We start from the raw sequence: 6,000 nt of genomic DNA on the forward strand, positions 1-6,000 counted from the left end.
AGTTGGATTTGCATAACAACCTCATGGTTCAATGAACAACTGCAGCGATTTGCTTAACCACCCTGCTTAACGACAAAAATTCTGGTCCTAATTCTGCAGTTTTAAGAAGAAGCCAAACCAAGCCCACCAGATTCTCCCCACCACCACCCATCTATGACCCAGATCTACCCTTTCTCGGCCTTCAGCTTCACCAAGAAATCCAGGAAGGTCCTTGGACCCTCAACAGATCACCCTTTCCCGATCTAATCCCCACTTGTCCCATCGCCATTTCCCACCAGGGCCCGGAAGCTGCTGATGAAGAGTCTGGTAGGAAAAACGGTTCTCTCAGTCTGGAGACTCCATATAATCTTAATTACTTAATTGCCATCAATAGTCATCTCTTTCTAATTCCTTTTAAGAGGCCTCCCCACGTTTTCTGGTAACAAATCCCATACATTAATTTTGCATGAAGAGGAACTTTCTTTAGTACTTCCTGTGGAGGAGGTGTCTCTGTGTGTGTGTGTGTGTGTGTGTCTTGTCTGTCTGTCTGTCTCTCTGTGTCTCTCCTATTTTGTAACAACGGAGCGGGAATGGGAGAAACCGAGGTAAATTATAAATGAGCAAGCATTAGGGAGGACCTTTTCGCAGAATCCCAGAACACCCGCCTTGTCCCAGATTTCTATCTCGGCATCTGCATCGAACAGATCCCGGCAAAAGAGGTTGGCCAGATTATTGGGACCCTTGTTCTGAGGCAGTCCAGGCAGTCCTTGGTTTGCAGCCATTTGTTTAGTGACTGTTTGAAGTTACAAGGGCCCTGAAAACAGTGACATATGACCGGTTTTCTCCGTGGTCACGTGATCAAAATTTGGATGCTTGGCAACCGGCACGTTGTATTGGTGATGGTTGCAGTGATCCCGGGGTCACGCGATCCCCTTTTGTGACCTGACAAGCAGAAGCCAGATTCGCTTAACAACCACGTTAGTAACGTAACATGGGATTCACACAACATTTGTGGCAAGAAAGGATTGTAACATGCGCACTTAATAACTGTCTCGCTTAGCAGTAGAAACGTCGAGCTCTGTTGTCGTAAGTCAAGGATACTACCTGTATCTAAAATTAACACAGGTCTTTAACTAGTACTGCATCATAAATATGAACCCATTGCCAAGCATCCAAATTTTGATCATGTGGCCATGCAGATACTGCAACGGTCCTAGGTGAGAAAAATGGTCATCGGTGCCTTTGAACAAAATTGTTGCTCTTTCCTGATAACTTGAAAGAATGATTGGTCAAGAGTAGCCAATAGAATAGAATGGAATAAAATTAGAATTAGAATTGTGATAGAATTAAGAATAGAATAGAATAGAATAATGATAGAATATTCTATATTCTGTTTCTATTCTATTCTATTCTATTCTATTCTATTCTATTCTATTCTATTCTATTCTATTCTATTCTATTCTATTCTATTCTATTCTATTCTATTCCATTCCATTCCATTCCATTCCATTCCATTCCATTCTAAATTTCCAGTTGCTCTGAACCAAATAGATATTATTGTTACTAGGCAGGCAATTCATCGACAAATGTTCTTCATAGACCATGCAGCTTTTATTAAAGTGGTTGTTCTATCGATACTGCAGGAAAACGGATGTAATAAAGTCCCTGATTATGGAGATACGAATCCCTTCGGTAGCAGTTCCTACCTGTTGAAACAACGCACACCGGATGACCTTATGAAGGCTTGTAGGTATCCTCTGAAGATTCCATTATGAAAGGCTTCAGCCTTACCAGTTGCTTTCGAATGGTCAAAATTAAATGTTTTTTGACTTCATTACTTCCACTCGGGAAGGCAGGATTCTTGGAAGAAGCATCAGGAACACTAGATCGTTAATGAATAGCCTGAGGCTGGGCAGGCAACTTGCAGTCTTAAGGCTGCAGGTGACCCCGGGGTCAATTTCATACAGCCCTCAGCTTAATTTCCAAAGCTTTCTGCAAGAAATTAGTCGAGACCCTCCCCATAACAGCTACCTCCTCACGTCTGTTGTTTGAGAGAGAGGGGGAGGCAGCGGAAAAAGAGAAAAAGGTTGTCTGAAGAAATGAAGGGGCTCCCAGACAATTAAAATAGTATTTTGCACTAACCTACATGGGATTTGACCCTACTGCCCTCTGTAGTTCCAGCAACCTATCATGTGATGGCCAACCAATTAGCCATGAGGGATGGGAGCCTGGAAAGGAAAAAAAAAGCAAGTCTTGTCTACCCCTTTTGAGAAGATCTTATCAGGAATTCATGGGGTGCCACCACCCACTGAAAATCTACCTGCTTTGTTTAGCGTCAATAATTCTGGCTGATTTTCATAACGGAGCCCTCACCCGGCGGCTGAGGTCACAATTCAGGGAGAGACACCTACACAGATAGGATCTGCACAACGCGGGTCGTCCTCGACTCAGAACAGTCTGTTTAGTGACCGTTCAAAGTCACAACGGAACGGAAAAAAGTGACTTCAGACCGGTGCAGCGTCCCCGTGGTCACGCCATCAAAATTCACACGCTTTGGCAACTGGATCACATTTATGACGGTTGCAACGTCCCCGGGGACACGCGATCCCCTTTTGCAGCCTTCAGACAAGCCAGGTCGACGGAGAAGCCAGGTTCACCCGGGGAACCGTGTGACCCAACTTCCTCGATGCAGCGGTGTGCTGAACAACGGCGGTAGGAAAGGTCGTAAAATGGGGCAAAACTCATTTCGCAGCCGCCTCGCTTAGCAGCAGAAATTTGTAGGGGCTCAGCTGTGGCCGTGAGTCTACCTGTAGAAGTTACATTTGCTGATGGGGTATTCAATTGCTGACTGGCGAGCCGAATCAGTTTCTTGCTTTGAGCGTGTCTAGGAAAAAGTAGAAGAAAAACACGGGGCAAAAGGGAGAAAGGAACTCTGAATTTTGAAGAGGGCGACCTTTCCGGCAGGGCATTTTGCAGCTGTTGTAACCAGAGCTGTCACCAAAGAAGGTTGGGCCATGAGTGACATCTTCTGCCAAGTGTTCTGTACCAGCCTGCTACCGGCCCTGCAGAAAAAGCAGGGACAACCCCTTTACAAACGGCAAGAGGCTGGAATAAAGCCTGCCAAATTTATTAACATAAAACAGAGCAAAACAAGACACCAACCATGAAACAGGAGCTATGAAACAGGAACTATTCAAGCGGTTGCCTTCAGCAAGCCAGCCCTCCCATGCATTCCCCTTTTATACAGTTCAGGGCGTGGCTTCTCTCTGCCTCCTTCTGAGGTGCCCCATTGCCTTCCTCTGTTTACTCCTGCTTGACAGCCTCCTGCGTCGGGCGTCCTTTTACAGGGCCAGCTGTGGGTCATCTTCATCCACGCTGTCAGGCTCACACAGCTGGGTCTCCGTCGTGACCAGGTGGGAGGGGCCTGGCTGAGGGCTCTGCGGAGCCTCAAGGCCATCATCAGCAAGCTCTTCAACACCCCCTCCTCCTCCTCTGAGTCGTCCGACCCAACTGCCGAACCCACAGGCTGACCCTGAATCACAACACCAAGCTGGCCTGCAGGAGTGGGGGTCCCTTTCCATTAGCCCTCCCCTTCAGCTCTCACAGCTGTCCACAATTCTTCCAAATTCAAGAGGGACCATTTTTTCCCCTGAATTCCGCTGCTCTCCAGAGCAATAACTCCTTCCTTACTGCTTACTTGATCTCCTCCTAAGGTGCCCTTGGAAGTCTCTCTCTTCCCACTTCCATCTAAGCCCAGTCACCTTCGGTTCTGCTCCGAAGCCTCTGCCTGGCGGGGATGCCATCCCTGAGACAATTCGAGGCCTCCAGAAGAAGGCACTGGATCTTGTTTCAGCAGAAGAGGTAGCTTGGGATTCGTGCTCATTGTCGTAACTCCTCTCTCTCCATTTGTAGTTGTACTTTCGTCAAAATGAAAAACGCCCCCCCCCATCCCCGGGGAGATGAGCAGTCAGGGGTGAGGAAGCATGTGAAGCAAAGACATGAAGACTTGTGTCCACCGTTGACCATCAGATTTCTGTGGCCGTGCGAGACGTTTGTTGAGTTGAGTTTTTTGCCCCATTTTGCCACCTTCCTGCCACCTTTGTTAAGTGAATCACTGCACTGGCTAAGTTAGTCACCCGGTTGTAGAATTAATCTAGCTTCCCCGTTGACTTTGCTTATCCGAAGGTCGATGTCTATGGAGATTCTCAGTCCTTCAGGTCAGGGTTGTCCCAAAGGCGCTTTTTCAGGAGGCAACTAGACTTTCTCGGTTTTTTCTTTTGAAGACGCCTCGCTTCTCATCCAAGAAGCTTCTTCAGCTCTGACTGGATGGTGGGAAAGGGAAGGATTTATCTTCCTTGCAGACAGCTCATCATTTGCCTTCTGTTAGAGAGTCGTTGAGGCCACTTGGAGCTTTCTCTGTGTCCTCAGAGTCAAATGTGCATGGAGTCTTATCAGAAGATCCCGTCCCATTCTTGGTTGGAGGCACCATCTAAGGCACTTACAGGTTGAAAGGATGAGCTGGTGATATCACCATTGCCCGGGGGACATCCATAAAGGTTTCTTTCATATCCCCATCAAGGAGCTGGAGCAAATGACAGGAACTCACCCCGCCATGCAGCAGCACACAGATCTCTAACATGGGTTTGCTAACCTCCAACCCAACAACCTAACCATGTGAGCCTCTGCTCTCTTGCAAAAAGTGATCACATGACCCCAGGACATTACAGCACTCATAAATATGAGCCACTTGCCAAGCATCTGAATTTTGATCACGTGACCACAGAGATGCTACAACGGTCGTGTGAAAAATGGTCATAAGTCACTTTTTTCAGTGCCGTTGTAACTTTGAACCATGAGTAAATGAACTGTTGTAAGTCGAGGACTTGGTAGCGCAACTGTCTGGGGGGGAATTATTTGCTACAGATGGAGAGGCTAGTGCACCAACACAGTGACAAGTTAGCCCATGTTTCTCAACCCTGACAACTTCAAGCCTTCTTGACCAGTACTGAGTTAACCAGTCCTATATCTCAATTAGATTTTGTGATGATTTTTTTTTAGGTCGATGATGCTTAATTTTGGTCCAGCAAAATTCAAATCACCTCTTTTCTCACTTCAGAAGAAAAGGAAATATGGCTGTCCTAAATGAACACAGTTTCCTTCCTTAAAACAGTTCATGTGTGTGATGAAGAACAGGTGTTGGGCAAAACGTGCGTCACAACACAAATTCCATGCTTTCTATACTGGTCTGGAACGTAAGTATGAAATATCAAGGTTTGGATCGTTACAACATGGCGTATATGTCATCCCTTGTTTTCATTGTTGTAGTTGGTAACAAATGACTAAGAATATGTCCACATAGTGATTAGGAGTCAGGCTTTAAGAGGTTGCTTAGAAGAGATGAAAGTCCATTTTGTACCTCTCTGCTGTTTCAAGGAATTGTTTTCCTCTGAAGTCTAAAAGCATGGATGCTAAGTTAACAGACTAAAATAGCCTTATTAAATACCAGCCCGATATTTTGTATTAACTAGGCAACTTGAGTTGCGGCCTCTTTAAGAACTGGATTTATGCAGCACCATTAAATACTCCTAGGAAATAATCTGAAAATACTTGGTGTTTTAATCCTCCTGGAAATTAAACATATTAAACTCTAACATTATCTTGCTTTCCACTAGCCAAATGGACTGGGAATTTTAAGGTCATCCCCTGAACTTACGGTCTCTGAGCATAACTGTTCAATAAATGGTTATAGCTTAGCTGCACAAGCTAATTTTGCCTAATTGATTTTTCTCGTTCCACTGAGTTTGTGCATAGAAGTAACAAAACAACAACAACAACAAAAAGCACAGCTTATTAAATGCATTTTTCAAAAACGAAACACCAGCAAACAAAAGCTTTCTAAAATCCTTCGGAAGAATGCCGAAGATTGAACATCCTGCAAAGTACGAGAGAGCTACTTGTGCTAAGTTTCTTGCCTAGGTGAAATCTAACGTTGCTTATCATTCTGATTCACGAATTTCACCA

At 45.3% G+C, this 6,000-nt stretch overlaps 1 long non-coding RNA gene across 2 annotated transcripts in view; it reads left to right on the top strand.

Moving 5' to 3' along the window:
- The first annotated feature begins 1,628 nt into the window (after positions 1 to 1,628).
- The window catches only part of LOC308672644, an 11,089-nt gene continuing 6,717 nt past the window's right edge, over positions 1,629 to 6,000 (top strand). For both annotated transcript variants that reach the window (XR_014027462.1, XR_014027463.1), the window contains exons 1-2: positions 1,629 to 1,725; positions 5,038 to 5,231. This is a non-coding gene — a long non-coding RNA (uncharacterized lncRNA). The remainder of the gene's footprint in view (positions 1,726 to 5,037; positions 5,232 to 6,000) is intronic.

The sequence above is a fragment of the Vipera berus genome, assembly GCF_964194415.1.
Source record: "Vipera berus genome assembly, chromosome: 10".
In the NCBI taxonomy this organism is placed as follows: Eukaryota; Metazoa; Chordata; class Lepidosauria; order Squamata; family Viperidae; genus Vipera; species Vipera berus.